Here is a 20,441-nt window from a genome sequence, read left to right as displayed (position 1 = left end):
TTAAAATGGATATTAGGATGAGGTGATTATTGCTCTCATGGACTCTAAAAAGAACATTATACTACCTAATGCAAAGTCCATAGTTTAAACTACCAGGTTGAATAAGTTGAAACATAGCCTTAAGTTCCCTGGGGGATGCAAATGTAGGATCCAAACAGAAAGGGCAAGTGTCGGTAGCCTAATGTTATCAGCCTGTTTGAGAAAAGGAAGTTTTGTACAAAGTCCAACTTTAAATGCTTCCTTAGGGCTACAAACCTTATTCCAGCCCTACAAGGCCATACAGCGTGAACCTGGAACCGCCTTACAGCAGTGCCCAGATTGAACCCCTGCTGGACAGGTTATTACACTTCCCACCCACTAGAGCAGACCTCCTGATAGTAGCTATCGCCTATCAGATGAGTTTATGAAGTTGGGAGTTGTCTTGGATGAGACCCTATTTTGCACTTTTAATTCAGATGGGCAGTCCTCACAACTCTCATCGCCTTCATTCCCCAAGCCAAGTCAAGAAAGACTTTTCCGCTGTTAAGCATCGAAGTCCAGTCCTTAGGAGCAGAGAAGTCATGTCCCCTGTACTGAGATCTGCTAGGCAGCTATATGGCCACCAATACATACATTCACCGAAATGCTATGTATTTGTCATATCTTTAGCTAATCCCCCTTTTTTGGAGGGGATGGGGTGGGGGAGGAGGCAGAAATCTCCTCCTGAGCACGACTGCGTGGAGATGGAGGATAAAGGCTACCCCTTGTTTTTGTATGTCCATATTTAAAGGATGATCCCGCTACCACCCTACAGGCACAATGCTAAGAAGATTGTTCAGACGTGTAAGACTTTGAACAAGGAAAAATTTATTGGTGCTTTCCGGAAAATTTCCTTGGAGACAAATGGATCCTCCAAAATACAGGTGGAAATTGACATCCAAGGATTTGGCTTTGTCATCATTAGATGGAATTTACCAAGAAGTTCTATAATGTGAGGAATTGCAGTGGTTTTTTTCCTCAAAGTATATTTCACAATCTGTAAGTTAGGAAAGTAGATCTGAATTATCCTGGATATGGAATCTGCCTCAGCTCGAGGGAACTTGAGGGGGACCGGCCACCCAGCTCCCAGTGACTGCTAGGTCTGGTTCCGCCTGCAAACTGGCTGAAGTACCCATTTTAATAGATCTGTGGACTTTGAAATTTTCCCAAAAGGACACATACGTTTTCCTAATAAGAGCCTCTATACAGGCTCTGTCACTGGTTTAACTAAATCCTTTTAAAACCAGATTTAATTTAACCCAGCGCAACCTTCTCATGCAGACTAGCCTTTGGTTAAATCAGTGTGTGTGTGGGGCCCCAGGCCTTTAACATATAGCACTCAAAGTGAAAACTGCTAGAAGGGCCTTAGCTAAAAGATAGCTGGGACTCTTTCCACTGACATTAATGAGCAATCGATCAGGACCCGGCTGAGCTAACTCTGATTAATACACTTTGCCACCCATGTTCTTTCACTGCTCAGAACATGAAGGGAGCACCACGTCCCTGCAGTGGGGACCTGCTGGCTCTGCAGCCAAAAAGATGCATTGACCAGCACCCTGTGAATGTAACAATCAGGCTCTGGTTACACTGGCGAGCTTGCAGCTGTGTTGCTGTAAGATCTCTAGTGGAGCCACCCTAAGATGACAGAAGGGAGCTCTCCCATTGGCTTAATTACTCCAGCCCCGGCCAGCAGCCATAACTGTGTCAGTGGGAGAAGCTCTCCCATCGACATAAGCGCTGGTGGGGACAGCACTAAGTCAGCATAAGTGTAGCCATAGACTCAGGCGTGGATGTTTGTGTACGGCCACGGGGTGGTGCGAATCACAGCCCCACCTTCTCTTTGCTCCTCCACAGCAGTGCCAGCTTGGATTTAATAAAATGGTGACCATGTGAATCAGGGCAACACTATGGGGTACCCAGTGCTCCAAAGGAGAAAGTAAGGAATGTTCCAGCCCATTATGGGATTTTGATTGGATTAGCAGCACCCACTGCTTTATTATAATCTTCCTCATGAAGGCAAATGCTAAATTACAGCTGGAGAAGGGAGATTAGAAAATCCATTATTACACTTTAATTATCTGTTATCGGCTTAATGTTCATTTCTGATCCAGGTGCTACTCAGATAAATGGCTTGGGTGGTTTGTAGGGAGTTTTATTATTTTGATTGTTCCATACAAATGGTGTCTGGCCTGTGTTGAAGAAACACAGTGCCTCTGGTGGTTTGTTTTTTCTTTGTTACTTGTATAGCAGGAAGGCTGCTTTGCAGCTGGTGTAAACTCAGGCTTCCTCCATATTTTCTCACTCCAGTGTAGCTTGTTTTAATGCTGAATAACAGAAAGGAGAAGAAAGATCACAGCAGACGCTTGGCACAAGATCTCTATTTTACTGTCAAAAGACTGAATGTACCCTGTTTGCTGTGCATACACCGCATATACTCTAGGGTGATGTCGTGAGAAGGGAGAACAATCTATTAAGGTGTGCATACACACCTGGTGCTAGGAGGCTTGCAAACTGTGTATCATCACTGCACATTCTACCTGCTCAACTGGGAACAGGACGTTGCTGCTGTGCTGGTAGAACAATTGAAATCAGGCAAAGAGGAAGCATGGTCTTGAGGCTAAGGATTTTTATTTATTTATTTTTTTAGTTCAAAAGGAATTATTTTAGGGAAGTTCTATGGCCTGTGCTATACAGGAGATCAGACTATATGATCAAAATGGTCCCTTCTGGCCTTGGAATTTGAGTCAGGCACTGTCCAGGGACTCAGAAGATCTGAATTCAAATCTCAGCTCCGCTACAGACTTCCTGTGTGACCTTGGGCAAGTCACTCAGTCTCTCTATGCCTCACTTCCCCACCTATAAAAAGGAGGATAATACCATTTCCTTCCCCCAGCCCTTGTCTGTCTTATCTATTTAGACTGTACGCTCTTTAGGGCAAAGAGTGTCCTTTACTTCATGTCTGTACAACACCTAACACAGTGGGGCCTTACGCTCAGTTGTGACCTCTGTGATAAATCAATTAATAATCTAGGGGACCTTGTGAACAGTCGTCTGTCCCAGGATTCTCAGACAATGGTTGCCCTTCTCCACCTGCGATTATTTAGGAAGTTTTGTGTCCTTTCCTCACACATACAGACTTCACACTGGTTAGCTGTGCTTTTGTGACCTTTGAGCTGGATTCCTGTAATGCACCCTGCTGTGCAATTCTCATGCACTAGTTGGAAGCTTCAGCCAAGTGTAGAAGATGGCAGCCTGCGTGATAACATTACACCTGTGTTCTGTCCCTTACAGTGACTTCCTTTTGTGCTTCCAAAGCACTTACAGATGGTAACACAGCCAGGAACCAGGTCATACAGGTCTTTATGGATCAAAGCTTGGAAACAGCACCTCAGTGACAGAGCCATAGACTAGTACTCTGCAGACGGGGCATTCTTTCAAGACTCTTTTGAGTCTAGAGGTTGTTCTTAATATTTCAGCTGAAGGAGGTTTGCGGACTTTCGGGGCATGTATTCCCCTAAGTGAGTCTTTGTCTAGAACACCCCTCCAGTGTATTCTAGTCTCAGCATGTCAATGCGACGTCCCTTCAGTGACACCATCTTCTGTGGTTGCTCCCCAGTGGGTCTTCATAAGCTACTATCTTATTTCTCTTTGAGATCTTCTGCACTGAGAAAGAAAAGGGCTTTTCCCCTTTTGCAGAGCAGTGAGCAGAGGCTGTGGGAGTAGCATTTGAACTATATTGGCGCATTTCCAAGGCACATATTTGCAAACTATTCCCCATCACTTCTGACTATGTCAAGTAGCACTCAGACCTTGGCTGTAATAATCACCCTTCAATGCTGTATGGGTCTAAGATGATTTATGTATTTCCTGATTAATCCATCTTAATGTAGCACTGTGCCAGCACCCCTCCAGGTTGTGAAGCAGGCTAGGGGAACGAGATACTGTGCACATGAAGCTGAGCACAGAAAGTGTCCAATTAATTGGAGCTACAGCACCAGTCATTTACCACTCAGAGATGAGCTAGCCCATTCCATCACAACAGAGGGATGGGTGCATCACGAAGGACAGTGAAAGAGGCCAAGGGCAGGATTTCTTGCTTGTCTCACCCTTTCACAATTGAGATCCTGAGGCAGGCATCTCCATTGTCATGTGTAGGTCTCCTCTTTCCTTATTTCCCTCCATATGCTAAGATATATTCAGTGCTGGTGGAACTCTACTAATGTCAGTGTTTGAGGTATTCACTCTAGCATATTTCTGCTCATGTGAATTAACAGCGCGGATATTTCAAACCATGTTTGGCAGAACTGTGTTTTAAAATGGTTGTTGTTGGCATGGTTTGGATCACTGCAAACATGGCCAAAAAGATTGTTGTGCTAGTCCCCAAAAGCCATTTATGAGAATGATCCAGACTTTACCAGCAAGTGGAATATCTCATGGGCAGGTTGCCAGTAAAAACTTCAATACTGATGCCAAAATGGTCATTAATAAAACTATTAAAATGTATTCTTATGTTAGGTTGTTACAAACTGGCCCGCGTCTTTAATAAATTTGAAGAAATACTTAAGTACTTTCATATACATGGTGCTTAGAGAAAAATAGCTTTATTTTTAATTGTTTATTTTATTAAGTAACGTATTCAAGCTAATTAAAGAAACTTCTGCTTTCTCCAAATGTCTGATAGACATGAGAAGCATCAGCGAGAATACCTCCTCCTTGAACATGAATCTGTACTTATCTCTCCCAGATTCAACTGCAGATGCTGGAACACAGTTTTATAACTTCTATTTTGTTGCGATATGCTATATAATTTATGTAACAGTGGAAGATTTAAATGTAAGTTGTGATTTTTGTATAGTGTTTGGTAGCAGTTTTAATCATGAATTGTGGGTGAAGCTACTGTAGACTGTAATCCTGGGAACCATTTGGTTTAAAAAGCAGATACCCAACAGGAGTGCCTTCTCAAAGAGCCAAATGCCTCCCCCTCATTAAGGAATGTGAAGATATTCCTTTTCTAGGATTTCAGAAAGAAAGGATGTGCCAGCACCTGTTTCTCAAGGCCACAAAAAGCTGAGAGAGGAGCCTCTTCTATCCCTCTTCTCTCTTCACAAAGAAAAACTTGATTTTAAACTCACACAAGAATTCTGATTCCTTTATAAACACTCTGAAGTCTTCAGGAAGTAGTTGGCTGTCAAACTGGTAGGGCGTATATAGTGGGATCCTGTAGGGATCTTTCCTGAGTCTGGTGCTAATCAATACTTTCATTAATGATGTAGACAATGCAGTGGAGAGTATGCTTATAAAATCTGCGGATGACACCATACTGGGAGGAGTTTCTTGCACTTTGGAGAACATGATTAGAATTCAAAATAACCTCAGCAAATTGGAGGACTGGTCTGAAATCAACAAGATGAAACTCGATAAAGACAAGTGCAAGACAAGTACTTTATTTAGGATGGAAAAATTAAATGCATCACTACAAAATGGGGAATAACTCGCTTGGGGGTAGTACCACTGAAAAGGAGCTGGGGTTATTGGACCACAAATTGAGTAAGAGCCACCAATGTGTTGCAGTTCTGAAAAAAGCTAACATCATTCTGGGATATATTAACAGTGGTATCCTATGTATTACATGGGAGGTAACTGTCCCACTCTACTCGGCCCTGGTGAGGCCGTAGCTAAAGTATTGTGTCCAGTTCTGGATGCCACACTAACATGTCAAGAAAGATGTGAGCAAACTGGAGAGAATTCAGAGAAGAGCAACAGAAAAGATAAAAGCTTTAGAAAGCCTGACTAATGAAGAAAGGTTAAAAAAACTGCACGTTTAGTCTTGAGAAAAGAAGACTGAAGGGGGACCTAGTAGCAGTCTCCAAATGTGTTAACAGTTGTTATAAAGAGGACAGTGATTGTGTTTTAGACTATGTGTTCCTGGAGAGGAGACACACACTAACCTTGGTGAAAAGAAATAGCACATTTAATCTGAATATTAAAATTCTTAATATTCATTAGGTTGCCAGCTTCTTAAGTGGCTTCTTTTAAGTAACTGAATTTAAATATTTTCTTTGATTTCATAAAAGTTAGTTTAAAATCATTCATCTATGCCCATTTATAAACTGTTTACATTATCCAAAACAAATCAAACAGGACTCGCACAGCCTTAAACAAAATTCCTTGCCCCATCTATAAAACTGTTCTAGTTATTTTGATACACTAAAACAGGACTCTACTAATTTTGAAAATATACTTTAGTCTTAATCTACCATGAGAAGAGCAAACTCCACCAGAAGCAGACCCACTCTCAAAGCTGTGATCTTTATTAAAAGCTCTCCAAAGAGAGGCTTACAGAAGAGATTGCAATAGACATAACCACTGTTTAAAAACAATTTTTCTTCTTTCTTTATTAATAAAAGTTAATAATTGTGATAATTTTGCCTGCTTTTAACTGTAGCATCTACTACAGCATTGGAAAGAAACCCCTATGACTGAAATTGTGGGAGTCACATCCCTGAATTGCCATTAAAAAAGATAATTATTAAAGTTTGGCCTCCAATTTCTTATTTCTCTAAACTGTAAATTTTAGTAATTTGGGGGACAAAATTACTTGGCACTGAACAACTTTAAACACTCCTTTCTGCGTGACAGGCACTTGCTCTTCCCATCTGCAACTGTGTAACACTCCCACATCAAATGGGCATTGACACATGGAAAAGTAACAATAGGAAAAGTTTCATATTTGTAATAGTGGGGAAACTAGGTGGAGAATCAGCACTATGTGACCTGCCAGCTCTTTGCAGATTAGGATTTGTGAATCTCTGTTCTAGACACAGATCAAAAACTATCAACGACACTTGTCCCTCTTGGAAGAGATTGGGAGGTGGGGGGAGGAGAGAAAGCAAAGCTTACCCCTTTAAAGCAAGACTTTTTTCATAGATTTGAAGGCCAGAAGGGATACAACAATCCTCCAGTCTCACTTCCTGCATAGCACAGGCCACAGACCCGCACAAAGTGATTCCTGTGTTGAACCTAATAACGTGTTGGAGCTAGAACATCTCTTTTAGACAGATCCTTTCATTCTCTATAATTTGGAGCTGCCAGGTAGGCAAGAATTGAACAACATTTTCACTGGTACTGTGTGATGATCCAGGGCTCATGTCAGCTATGGTGCTGTAAAGTGAAATTATTGCACAATGGAAAGGAGGGGTAGAAACAGAAACAGGCAAGAGCGTAACTGAGAGACCAAGACCAGACCAGAACTGTTCCTCATTCAACACCAGATCTGTAGCTGGTGTCAGCGTAACTCTGTTGAGGTCAATGGCCCTGTGCAGATTTATACGAGCTGAGGAGATGCTTATTTGTCTGTCTTTTTAAGAACATTTGTTTGCAAGTTGTTATTCACTTATATGCTCTATTGCTGTAGCCTGTGCTACACTGATTTGACCAGCCAAATCTAGCTGGTTTTTTTCTAATCCACATTCTAGGGATCATTTGCCCTCTTCTAAATATTAATTAGTGTGACTGAAATTAAATTCCTCCAGAGAACCTAATAGAATCCCTGAATTTATTACCTTAATTTGCGCTTTCACTGTCTGAAGGGCTCAGACATCTCACTAGTTGGCTGATGGGCATAAAGCGGTCCCTTTCTGATTTCTACTGATACTGTGGGTTAACTCTCACCTGCCTTCTCCATGCAGCCTGAGAAGAACATGTGCTGCCCAACGTCTATGAATGCATTTTGTCCCAAGGTGACACTATACGAAGTGGATGATGGGCTGGATGCTGCACAGGGCAGGTGCTGAAGACTGCATGGATAAGCACAAGGTAAAAACCGATGAGTAAGGCAGCGACTAAAGAGAACCACCCGATTGCGCATGAAGGAGAAGGCTGCATTATGGACATCACGTTTCTCCTGTCGAGGAGAATCAAGGCCAGCAAGGACACAATCTAGCCAAAGGCTTCAAGCATGCTGAGGATTGATTGCTTTTAAGTTCATCTCACCACCACACCCACCCTTCTCCTACCCTGTGCAATTGTGAGTAAGGGAGCAGGCAGGCTGGGGCTTGAGGCTTATTTCTGCTAACTCCAGAGGACTGTGCCCAAAGTGGAATTTTCACAAGGGTTTAGCCCGGGCCTAGTTCTGCTCCCATTGAAGACGGGGGGAGTTTTTGTTGTTTCTTTTTTTTTTTTTTTAAATGACTTCACTGGGAGCAGAGGTGGGCCAATAATTGAAAAATCTCAGCCCCATTACATATAACCTTACTCATTGTACTCATCTTCTCTTATGCAACCCAAGGATAGGCAGGTTCTGGACCATGAGGAATGTGGACAATGTTTTGTCATCACCTGAAGCCCAGTTTAGAACTGCATATCAAATTCCCCCAAATAATAAACTTATTACAATGTATTCAGTTTACACCTTGTCCCACCCCTTGTGCTAGCTGCACTCCCCGCTAGAGACAATACAGCCACTGTTGACTCCCCGGGGGCATCTGTCATCCCAAAATAATTTTCAGGAGATGGAGTGAAATTGATCATTTTTTCTCCTCCTCACCACCCCTCCTGGGCAGCAAGAAAGGTGATCTTCAGACAGAGGACTATGGTAACATTAAATAGGCACCCTTTAGCTTGCACCAGGAGTGTTCACACAGGGCAATTACAGTGCAACTTTTAGGTGTGCGCTGCGATTCCCACCCCACAGTCCGCACTACAGCACAGTGTTGATATATCCAAAGAGTACGAGGAACTGCTTTCAAAGTTTGGCTTTCCAAGGAGGCTGTCATCTTCAGGATAGAGTGTTGCTTCCAAGCTCCCAGAAGGCATGTGTCTCCACTCCCTGCTTCAACCCATTTTGGGAGAACAGCTACTTCCCCATTCCCACTGAAGTCAAGGGCGTTGCTCTGGGGTAGCTGAGAACAGAATTTGGCCCCCTGAGCATTTTGTCACTGAATTCAAAGTGGAACATGAGCAGGTCTTAGCTGCTTAGACGTCTCTCTTTGTTAACTACAGAACTACAGGAATGGAAGCAATGAGAAATATTTAAAATAGTATTCATTTTACATGATGGTGGCACCAACTGGCCCTAACTGAGATTGTGGCCCATTGAGTGAAATGCTGTACAAACACACAGTAAGAGAGTCCCATATTGCAGACCTTACAATCCACACAGCTGAGTTGGAAAAGGTGAGGGGGAAACAGAGGCAAAGAGCGAGTAAGTAGCTTAACCAAGGTCACAAAGCCAGTCAATGAGAGAGCCGGGAATAAAACCCAGGTCTCCCAATTCCCTGTGCAGTGCCCTGCCCTGCCCATTAGACCATACTCTCTGTATCATCAAACCTCCATTTCAATGCTTGTTATACATACAGTAAATACCATTATTTGGTGTTTAAAAAAGAATGCACCTGTAATTCTATGTGAACATGCACAAATGACCCTTTATCAGAGCTCTGATCAGACAAAGAGTGGAAACTTCTTAGAATCAGGTTCTGCAACTGTATCCATGTAGGTGAACCTGTAGTACGCACCCAAAAGGAAATCCATTAACTTCAACCGTGCTCCATGCTTATGCAGGTGGGTCTTTCATACTAGCCACAGAGCTCCAACCACTTTGCAAATATTATTTATGCCACAAAACTCCCTGTGTGATATAAGAACCATATGTACTGTGCCAGAAAGATAAATATAGTCCCCAGTTATTTTATTAAACTAGAAAGGATCAGGAGACCACATATTATACAATATAGCTGGTTCAGTGCAGTCAAATTGACAAGGGCAGTGTCTAGTTAAAGTAATGACTGCTGAGTAATTGCTATGAATTATAACTTGGGAGTGTAAATAAAGTTGAATATAATGAACAGGGAATTATTTTGGGACATTACTATATAATAGACTGGATAATCTTTAAATAATCACCTATGTGATGTCCCATGTTAATATCCATGTACACAGCAGGGTTATCCTGATATGCTAACAGGAGTAATGACCATAATCATAACTGAAGCACTAGAATCAGTTTCACAGCCCTAAAAAAAGTGTCCTTGCTGGTACAATCCTCTACTGCCAGCTGGTGGCCAAAGATTCCCATTACAGTCTATGTTAGGTACTGATATGGTCCCCATAAGAGTAACGCCTGAGTGCCTCTCCATCTTTTATGTATTTATCCTCACAGCGCCTCTGTGATGTGCTATTTTACACGTGGGTAACTAAGGTCACACACAAAGGGAACTGAACCCCAGTTTGCCTGGGTCGCAAGCTGTCCCCCTAGCAAGCGGATCATCCTTCCTCACACTAGTAGTGACTGTTAAGTCTATGCCAGAAAGCAAAACTCCAATGATTTGTGGCATTACTTCAGGGTCTAACCCAGAGAGAGGCCACGCACCCTCACCGCCCATTAATTTCAATCCGAATCGAGGGTGCTCAGCCTCGCACAGGATCGAGCCCTAAATAGCTAAATAAAAATGAAGTAAGACCCACTCTATATGTTTATTTATTGGGTGACTAAATACATCCACAAAAGTGTGAGACACACAGGGATTTTAGTCCCATTGTAAATGCAAGTCTCAGTCTCTCTTTATGCCATATGAAGCAACTAGGGCATAAAGTTTACATAATACTTAGTGGGGGATTACTGCTGGGGAGCTCTGCTCAGCTTGACATTGCCGAGTAGGACTGACACAATCAGCTTTGATGTTAGATATCTTCAAATTCTGATGCTATCATAAGGTAAGTTCCATAACTTTAAAAAAAAATTCTAACAAACTAAGCACTCAGCGTAACAGCCCTTCATCCCAAAACCTAGGCTGGGATGGTCAAAGTTGTGCTGCCTCTCTGCACTAATCTACAAAAGAATCCATTGCTGGTGTAAATTAGTGGAACCTCATCTCCCTCACTTGCAACACACATACATGCATGGCTATTGCCCAAAACTCACCCACTCCCACTTCCCGGGGTTTCCTTTATTCTTAAATTAAATACCATCACATATAAAGGGAAAACACTGCTCCCAAGATCCTTTACCTTCCTTCAGAAAGACTCAACCACTTATACTCCCTGAGTTGAAGCTAATGAGATTCACTTGTTCTGGCTGCCAGGGTGTGTCAGCAGAATAGCTCTATATGTCCTCCCCGGCCACACAACCAGATACCTGGTCATAGCACTTTTCTCTTCTCCCACTCTGTTCTCCTATTCCTTGCTTTCTCTGTTAAATGGTTTGCACACTACAAGTGTATTGTTTAAAATACCTCACAGGTGATCTGCAACAAGCATAAAAAAAAACGCACCAGCTTTGCGGTTCTGTATGGTGCTGAAGCTCTGAGACTGAGGAGAGGTGGAGTGTCACTGGCTTTTGCTTTTTTTCTGGGCCAATGAAGATCTAGATCAGTGATTCCCTCTCTGAAGTGCCCTGGCATGTACAAATAGTGATGCCATACCTGCTCTGAGGCTGGATGTGTCAATTAAATACTTTAACATAGTGAATGGTCTGAGATTTTAAAAATATAGATTTTGATTTTCTATAGAACTGCAATGCAAGGAAATGCAAAACTGTCCAGCCATGCAGTACTACAAACTGCACTTATGGGGTCTGATTCTCCTCCCACTACTGGTTTTACACCAGTGTAACTGCAGAAAAACATCTATTTACACCAGTGTAAGAGAGAAGAGAATCATTTCCAGCATGGTATCTGAGCATCATATTGGGAGTAACAGCAACAGTAAAATCCATGCTGAGGTGTCTCACGAGGAGGAGACGGCCACATCAAGGGACTCACGAAAAAACTGTTACGTTTTAAAGTAAATTACATTTGGGATGTTCTGGACCTACTCTTCCTTTCTCTGACACCAGTGTGAATCAGGAGTAGCAACAATAATACCTAGCTTTCATACAGTGCTTTTTATCAGTAGATTTGAAAGTGCTTTACAAAAGGAGCTCAGTACCGTTATCCCCATTCTACAGATGGGTAAATTGAGGTACAGAAAAGTGGAAGTCACCCGGCAGGCCAGGAATCAAGCCCAGAATAGAGGCTAGGTCTCCTGGATCCTAGACCAGTGGTCTATCCTCTGTGCCATACTGGATCACAAGTGTTGAGAGGCAGCATGGCTAATGACTAGGGCACTGGACTGGGAGACAGGAGTCCTGGACTGGTTCTATTCCCAGCTCTGTGAAGCTGGTCAAGTCACTTCACCTCTCTGTGCTCTGATTTTGGTTCCAAAGTGCCTAAATCCCTTTTACAAATGAGACAGGCTCTTAAATCCATCTGGCATTGCAACACTGAATGCAGGAATGCCTAAATAGCTTCAAAAACCTGGACCTAAGCTCTTTGGGGACAGGAATTGTTTATTACGTATTTGAGCAGAGTTGTGGCCTCTAAGCATTACCATAACTCAAACAGTAAACAGAGTTACATCTGTGAGAGATTTAAATCAGGATGTTTGTTTATGGTATAATTCTAAAGCTGGTGTGTTACTCAATGCTATTTGCAGAACCTCTCTGAATTCTTAGAAATAAATCCATCAATCACACTTTGCCAATGCTTTACAGTCATCAGCAAGGTGAATCAAAGACCTCTGCATCAGAAGCATGGAAGTAATATGCTTTATACAGAAAACGGAGCACTATTCTATAGGATACTTTGCTGCAATAATAGCATGTGACCTGGCCCAATATTGTACTAGCAGAATCCGCTCTGTATACAGAGCTGATTGTTCTGCTCAGTTCCGTAAACGAAAGTACTGCCCACACCTGGGAACTTTATGGCAAAAGCAGTGGGGCTGGAAGTTTCCCTGTACAGCCTTGCTTTCCTTTCATTTTTCTGTTAATACTGCAGTGCTATGGAAGAGATGATAAGCAGTGAGAATGTGTGAATCCTACAGTCAGACTGAAGGGAATACAAAAAGGAGAGGGTAAAATTGGGGTCTGGGGAAATGTGTTTCCCTTATTCTCCCCGGAAGCTTCACGTTTGAGTAGTCTCCACTGCCAAGGATGAGGCCCCTGAATTCTTAGACCAAACGTAGCCGACATGCTATAGTTCTGTCTGCAAATAAATTCTTTCATCTGCTAACATCGCCGATAAGAGCTTGTGTCTTCCCTGCCCTTGAAACTACATTATCTGGTTTGGCTGGGAGAGCGTGATAATAGCTCCTGACAATGGCAAGCGTTGCTCTGAGCTGGTGGAACAGGAAATCCCATTGCTCAAGCCCTTCAAAGCCTGCCAGGCACCACTCTGCACAGTGGGCTCTCAGTAAGATTACGGCACTAAAAATAAACCACACAATAAGGTGCACATTAGGAAAAAGAAAAGAACTTACTCTTGGTGTGGGTTTCCCCTGCACTGATGGCCTCAAGTGTCCCTAGCCTACACAGCTGCTCCGTTTTTCTTCTCTGAATTAAACTAGAACTGCAGCAGCTGAAGTTTTTTTTTTTTTTTTAATGAAATAAGAAGATTAAAGGATGCAGCCAGAGGCTGAGATACTTTCCAATTTTTAAACATTTTTTTTACTTATGGCTTTCTATAATAAGCACTTGGAAGTGAAATCTGCTTCCCTATCATTCTGAGTTCACATACACTTATTAGTGTTGGGCTGTGATGGACCATAGGTTTGCTGACACAGATACTGAACCCAGTCCTGCCTGCTCACCGTGGATGGCAATCCCAGTAAGTTTTCTGCTCTGAAAGTTTGCAGAATCTACCCCAATGTTTAAGACCCGGTGGGGGGGAGGCCTATTGGGTCTGATCCTGTTCCTATTTGGGGAGTAGGATTGGGCCAATTAAGTATTATTGCCAGAATTAGTGCTATCTGGCAGCCTTACAAAAGTTTTGTTGTTATTATGAACATTGGCTTAGGGGTGCCTTCTGATCGTCCAGACAGTTGTACAGGATCAATTTCATTACTGCAAACCTGACTATGCAAGAAATTACCATGCTCACTTTCAAGACCTGGACCGATATGCATTAAAGCAAGCAACAAATGACTTCTTTTTCAATCCTAAAATCTTCCTTATTCCTGTGTATCAACGAATGGTGAATAATTATTCCAGACTATGACTGCTGCTGGAGCATTTGTTGAATGCACATTGCTTATTATATTGTTAACACAGTGTGTATTTATATCTTGGTTCAATTGCTAATGGTTCACTTCTCTAGTTAGAGGCAGCATTTGTGTATGTGTATACATAAATATACAATATAAAATGTGTTCATATATATTACAGGCAACGCAGACAGTTAAGGTTGTCTAATACTGCTCATTATAAGACCCTGTTTTCAATTGCTTATAACTTTGTTAAAGTTGTCAGGCTGAAATGTTCCAAGCTAGATATACGCTTCAGATTGAATATTTTGAGACTATTCAGCAACTTTAGCTCTTTAACCATTTTCAAGAACGAGATTAGGGAAAAACACGTTACTTTGTCCATGGTAAAAAAAAATTTCTTGCAGATATTTCATTGAGAAACTCTAAGGCCTCCATGCACTGGAGCAAAGACTTGAAGTTTAGCAGGGGAACCAGCTGGTGCAGGGATGTGCCTTTTGCCACTCGTTAAAATTCATCTACCTTTAGTAAAGTTGCAAGCCATCGGAAAAATATCTCACTTCACACATGCTCAGTAGAGACTTGTTAGAGTTTGGCAGGTAAAAATTCTCCAAAAATTCCATCTGCACAGAGCATGCTCCAGCCCCTCACAACACCTATGTGTCGCTGGGCTGTGCATGCACCATCCTCATAGAGTAACTGAACATGCTCCATCCTGAGGCTGTAAGGGCTGAGCAGGACTTTCACAGCAACTGCAAAATCAAGCACTCAAACATTAGGTAATACCAGAGTTAAGGTTGCCTTTGCTACCTTAATTCAGCCCCCTTGTCTGCACACAGTATAATAAAGTCCTTAATTACATGACCACATACATTTTTCCCCCACAGGACTCCTGCCTCATTCAATGCATAGGATGAAAGGTGCTGCCTGGGAATGCATCAAGGTTGTGTAGAAAAGGAGGCTGTTGTCTGTAGGACCCTGGCCTCATTTGTTGAGGAAGTTGGAAGGTGTGTACTGAATGAGAGAGAAAGATAAAGGAGGGTCTCATGGTTAAGACAACTGAATGGCATCCTGGAGAAACGGATTTTCTCTGCCTCTGCTGCAAAGCTCCTGTGTGAGGTCGGGCAAGTCACATCAACCAAACCTTTCAATGGTGTTTGCTAATTGTGCGTTCCTCATTTTTCGGGTGCCCAGCATGAGACATCTTGATTTGCAGTATTTCTGAGCACTCACAGCTGTAAATGAGGTCAACAGGAGCTCTACTTTAAACACATATGGTGTTATAAAATGCTAAATACTATGAAAAGCCAGGCCCTAGGCATCTCAGATTGGGTACACAAAGTTAGTTGACATTTTTGACAATTTTGGCCTTAATCTCTGTGCTTCAGTTCCCCATGTGTAAAATGGAGATAATAATATCACTTCACTTGGGTGTTGTGAAGATAAATCTATTAATGTCTGGAAAGTACTAAAATACTAGATTCATAGATTATAAAGCCAAAAGGGGACCATTGTGGTCATCTTGTCTGACCTCCTTTATTACAGAGGCCATAAGACTTCCCTGAATGTATTCCTGTTTGAAGTACAGCATACCTTTAAAAAAAGAAATCCAAAACACCTCACTACAGCAAAAGCACCGCAGGAAAGCCCATGAGAAAAAGAACAATTCTGTCTTCTAAGCAGGGTTTGCATGGTGTGCAGTGAACAATGCGTGGGGGGCCCACACACTGAATGATGAGGATAAAAAGAAACATTGAATAGCCACTCTTTTAATGAGCACCATCCATCCTGTGCACTGAATAAGGCAGGGGTCCTGTTGAAAATAATTATATGTGATTATGTAATTAAAGACTAGATCAAAATGCACGAGCACAAGGAGGCTGGGTAAGGTTGCACAGACAGCACTATTTCAGGCATTTCCTAGCCTTTGATTGCTTGACTTGGCAACCTTGCAATGTTTTGGCATGTAATTATGTATAAACCAGTATTGAGAGGATTAAGAAATCTTATGGAACAACTTACAAACAACTGTTTTGAGGAGGAGGAGGAGAAGAAAAGATAAATGAAACTTTTTTTTTCTTTTTAAGGTATGTGATCTAAGTCTCTCAAATGTCCTTCATTGTAGGCACCAGTCACCTATACTCCACACCAGTCATGCATTTCCTGTCACTTTTATAGCTGAAAAATATTTAGATCAGAAATGCAGAATCATGAACTGAGGTTATAGAAAGCATCATTAACGCTCAGAGACTGAATTCAACATGCATGAATAATTGTTTTGGGGCCCTCGTTTTGGGTCTTTGTCACACATTCCATCCCACCTTTAGACCCTAGCAGTTTGAGAGGTCTGCAAAGACACTATAACACAGCAGTGACTTTTCCTGAGATTATATTTTTGTATGAACACAAGCAACAGACATCATCATAAATGCCAAGCACAGATGACCGCCAACCCAGAAGATGCTGTACATTTGTGACAACGTGACATCCACAGGGGATGTCACCTGCAGCAGGAGTCTACATATTACACCTTCTGCAGTAGATACATCCCCAAAAGTCTATCCCCCAGACTGGCCACAAATATGACCTCCTGGGAAACTGTGCCTGCTATTGACTTTAGCATGATACCCTGAAGATGCCTTCCTCCACTGATGTTACTATGACCCTCAAAAAGTGCCTCCTGCTGAAGATTTTATCTCTGTCCTGCCCCAGAAAACTTGAGTATCTTTTCAGTGTTAGCATCACCCCACGATGTCATCCACACCAGAGATTTAATGTGAGCATCTTCCTTGCCCTCATGCTACAAACTTTATCAAGACAACCTCAAGAAATGGTGTCTGCTATAGTAACATAACCCTCTCTGACTCTGGGAAATGTCTTTTGCTACCAATGCATGCAATCCTCCATCCTTAATAATCCCATTCATATAACAACCACCTTTCAGGAGATGCCATCTGCTACAGAAGTGAACACACCTCTCAGTGGCAGTGGTTCTCAAAACATGGTCTGTGGATCACTGTTAGTGTGAAGAATACTTTCTGGTGGTCTGCAAAGGGCTGGCAGGTCATATGGTGTGGCTACAACTTCTCACTTCCAGCTGCTTCTATAGATATTCAGGCAGCTCTTCATTGCAACAAAGAGCCTGAATCCCTGTTAAACCAGCTGGAGAGACGGAAAAGAAGCCAACTTAGCTGTTCCATCTCCAGGAGAGGAGACAAAAGCTCACCTCATAGACAAGTCATCAGCAGAACAGTTACAATTAACTTAATACTTCTCTCATCTCACTTCGCCAAACAAGTAACCTGATGTTGCCACAAGGTGGCTTTTAGGAGGGAGGGATCCATGAGATGTAATCATCAATAAGACACAGTTTGAGCACCTCTGCATGTTATCTTCTAAATGACCCTATATACTATAGAACTGGTACCTTCAGCACAAAATGGGCTGAGCAAACATACAACCTCATTATTTTCACTCTCCCCAACATCCTGTGCAGATAAGTGCTGACATTTGCCTTTTTTTCTTGTCATACTCTCTGTAAACCGATGTGTTGTTGATTTGTCATCTCAGCAGCACAATGCAGATCAACATACAGCAATGGATTTCAGCTCTATGGGATTTTCTAGGTATCTGACACAATATTTACCATGGGAAATATAGGGTGATGTAAAATGTCCTTCCCCCTTTGCATCCTCTTGGCTAGCACTAAGCATCTCAATCATAAAAGGGATCACCAAATCATCTATTCTTATCTCATATCTCACAGGCCACCAACACCAACCAGCACAGGTATACTGAACCAAACAACCAAAATTAGACCAAACTATTACAGTCCACAGGAGATTAGACCATTGTGTGACATTGGCAGAGAATAGGAGGGACTGAGGCACCTCTGTGCCATGGGCCCCTGCAACGTTTGGTAAGGAAATGATTAAGTGAGACAGATCCAGATAATCCTGGAAAAAGACCTGCATGCATACGCTGCAGAGGAAGGCAAAAAAAAACCTTAAAGTCACTGACCTGGGGGAAATTTCTTCCTGACCCCATATAAAGTGAGTTAGGGCCTGCGCATGAACCATGTGAGCAAGAACCAACCAGCCCCACACATGGCCCATGCCTGTCCCGAATGTAACTTAAGGGTTTCAGCTTCTGGCTGCTCCATCTCTGGTGGCCTGAGTTCACCATGTCAGGGGGGAACGGGCACTTCAAAAAAGTGGCAGGGCTGACAGTCAGACACCTCCCCCCTACCCCCCCCAAAAATGCATGGTGCCCCCAGATCCAAAGTCAGCTGTGACTCATCTCCCCAATAAAATCCAGCAACCACTACACTTGGGGCTCTTTCCCCTGGCCCAAGACTTCTCCACCCCATGTGAGGACACTACCCCGCCCCCGTCCCCCCCCCTTCCATGACACCCCTTCCCATCTGAAGGGGCACCACCAACTCCAATGCTCTGCTCCTCCTGCTAGCCCTCGGCTGCAGAGCCACAGACCGAGCCTGCTCCCCCCCTTTTTCCCTCCTCCATGCCCCCCATCTCCACAGCTGGCCACAGCCACCCTCCCCCCACTTGCCAGTCCCCAGTCACCCCCACATTCTTGTTTCCTTGTCCAGTCACAGCCCCTCAGCTCAGAGCCACATCAGCTCACAGCCCCCCCCGCCCAGGCTCCCCAAGTCACATGCCAGCCCCATCCCTGCACCCCAAATCCCTTCCTCAGCTCACAGCCTCCCTCCTGAGCAGGTCAGGGGCCTTCCAGTCCCGCCCCACCCCTTACCTGCTGCTCCCTGGCATAGCCAGGCTGGCTCGCGCGACCTTTCCTCGTGCAGCAGAACGGGCCCGGGGCGAGGGGCGGGGCTCTGCACTGGTCTCACACACACACACACGCCCGCGGGCCTCACCCACCACGAGGCCTGAGACAGGCGGCTGACGTGATGGGAGCACGAGCCTCTCCCAGCCCCGCGCGCGCACGGTGCGGCCCCGCGGAACGCCGCCGCAGCAGGCACAGCCGCCTCCCCCTCCTCCACTGTGCTGCTGGCCGGGGGAGCAGGCCAGGCTGGTGCCTGGTGGTTTGTTTCGAGACGTAAAGGAATTTGGGGGCTGGAATCGTTAGGGTTTACTAGCCTCCTCTCCGGCACCCGGCTGGCGACGAGCTGCACAGGCGGCGGCTGCTGCTGCCGCCTGCACGAGCCTCCAAGGCAGGCTAGCTCCTGCTTCCTACTGCAGACCATCCTGCTGCAGGCATTGCAACGAACTACTGCCAGCAGAGGTGCTGGCCAGGCTGTTGGGTGCTTTGCGGAAAGCACTGAACAGACCTAGCAAGCTCAAGGTGCAATATCCCCAATGGTTGGTTTATGGGCCCTGCTGATGAGCTAAAGGTCTCTTGTATGCAGACTCCCTCTAGGAGCTGGAGGCCCTGTAATCCACAGGACTTTGCGTAGTAGGGAGACAGACAACAGAATCCTTATTTGGGACTTCAAGAGAATGGTCTACCATCATCATCTTGATAACTGAGCATTTCCTATTTTTCCTATGGAAAAAGCCATAAAAGGAAGCCAAACACCACATTCAGTAATCATGCAAGAGTAAAAATGGCTTTCAGTGCAGTTCATCTTCATTATTCTTTCAGTTTTTCATTTGGCAACTTCCATATGGAAAGAGCAGAGTTTAGAATTTCACACCTATTCAACAGCTGATTAAACATTCCTACATCCCATGGTACTGGTCAGATATATCTCCATTATGCAGAATGAATATTAATACTATCCCCATTAAACAGCAGTTATTACTATAAACTCTCATTACGCTATCTTAGTTCCCAGAAGATGTCCCAATACAAGTCAGCAGTGTGATCCTGTGGACTGGGAGTCAGGAAATCTGGTTTCTGTTTTCATCTCTGCCACTGAGGCACTGTGTGTTATAGCTGAAGTCACAATTTCTTGCTAATTTCCCCTATCCTTAACATAGGGATAGTGATATTTACAGTGCCTTGGTAAAGTAATTTGAGATCTTTGCATGAAAGGTCAATGTTTTCAATAGTGTCCATTCATTGTGGGTGCCTCTATTTTCTGGCCTGATTTTCAGAGATGCTGAGCACTGACAACTCCAGACAAACTCCAGTGAGAACTGTGGGTGCTTGGCACCTTTGAAAACTCAAAAACAACGGGAGTCCTGTAGCACCTTAAAGACTAACAAATTTCTGCGGGCATAAGCTTTCATGGGCTGCAACCCACTTCGTCAGATGCAGAAATTTGTTAGCCTTTAAGGTGCTACAGGACTCTCGTTGTTTTTGCTGTATACAGACTAACACGGCTACCCCTCTGGAACTTTTGAAAACTCAGAATCTAGGTAATTCAAGCTGGCCAACCAAAAATTGAGGTGCCCAGAATGAGTAGACACTCCTTAAGATAT

The 20,441-nt window shown here is 43.5% G+C and overlaps 1 long non-coding RNA gene across 1 annotated transcript; it reads right to left on the bottom strand.

Annotated features, from left to right (window-relative positions):
• Positions 1–2,148: 2,148 nt before the first annotated feature.
• LOC137147974 (uncharacterized) lies at positions 2,149–18,924 on the bottom strand. Its single transcript, XR_010918401.1, has 3 exons — positions 18,808–18,924; positions 7,690–7,814; positions 2,149–2,342 (listed from the first exon to the last, which is right to left on the bottom strand). It is a non-coding gene; the product is annotated as an uncharacterized lncRNA (long non-coding RNA).
• Between the last annotated feature and the right edge of the window lie 1,517 nt (positions 18,925–20,441).

The sequence above is a fragment of the Emydura macquarii genome, unplaced genomic scaffold, assembly GCF_026122565.2.
Source record: "Emydura macquarii macquarii isolate MOO-44397 ecotype Brisbane River unplaced genomic scaffold, CSIRO-AGI_Emac_v2 contig_587, whole genome shotgun sequence".
NCBI classification, from domain to species: Eukaryota; Metazoa; Chordata; order Testudines; family Chelidae; genus Emydura; species Emydura macquarii.
This window is presented reverse-complemented; position numbering and strand designations above follow the sequence as displayed.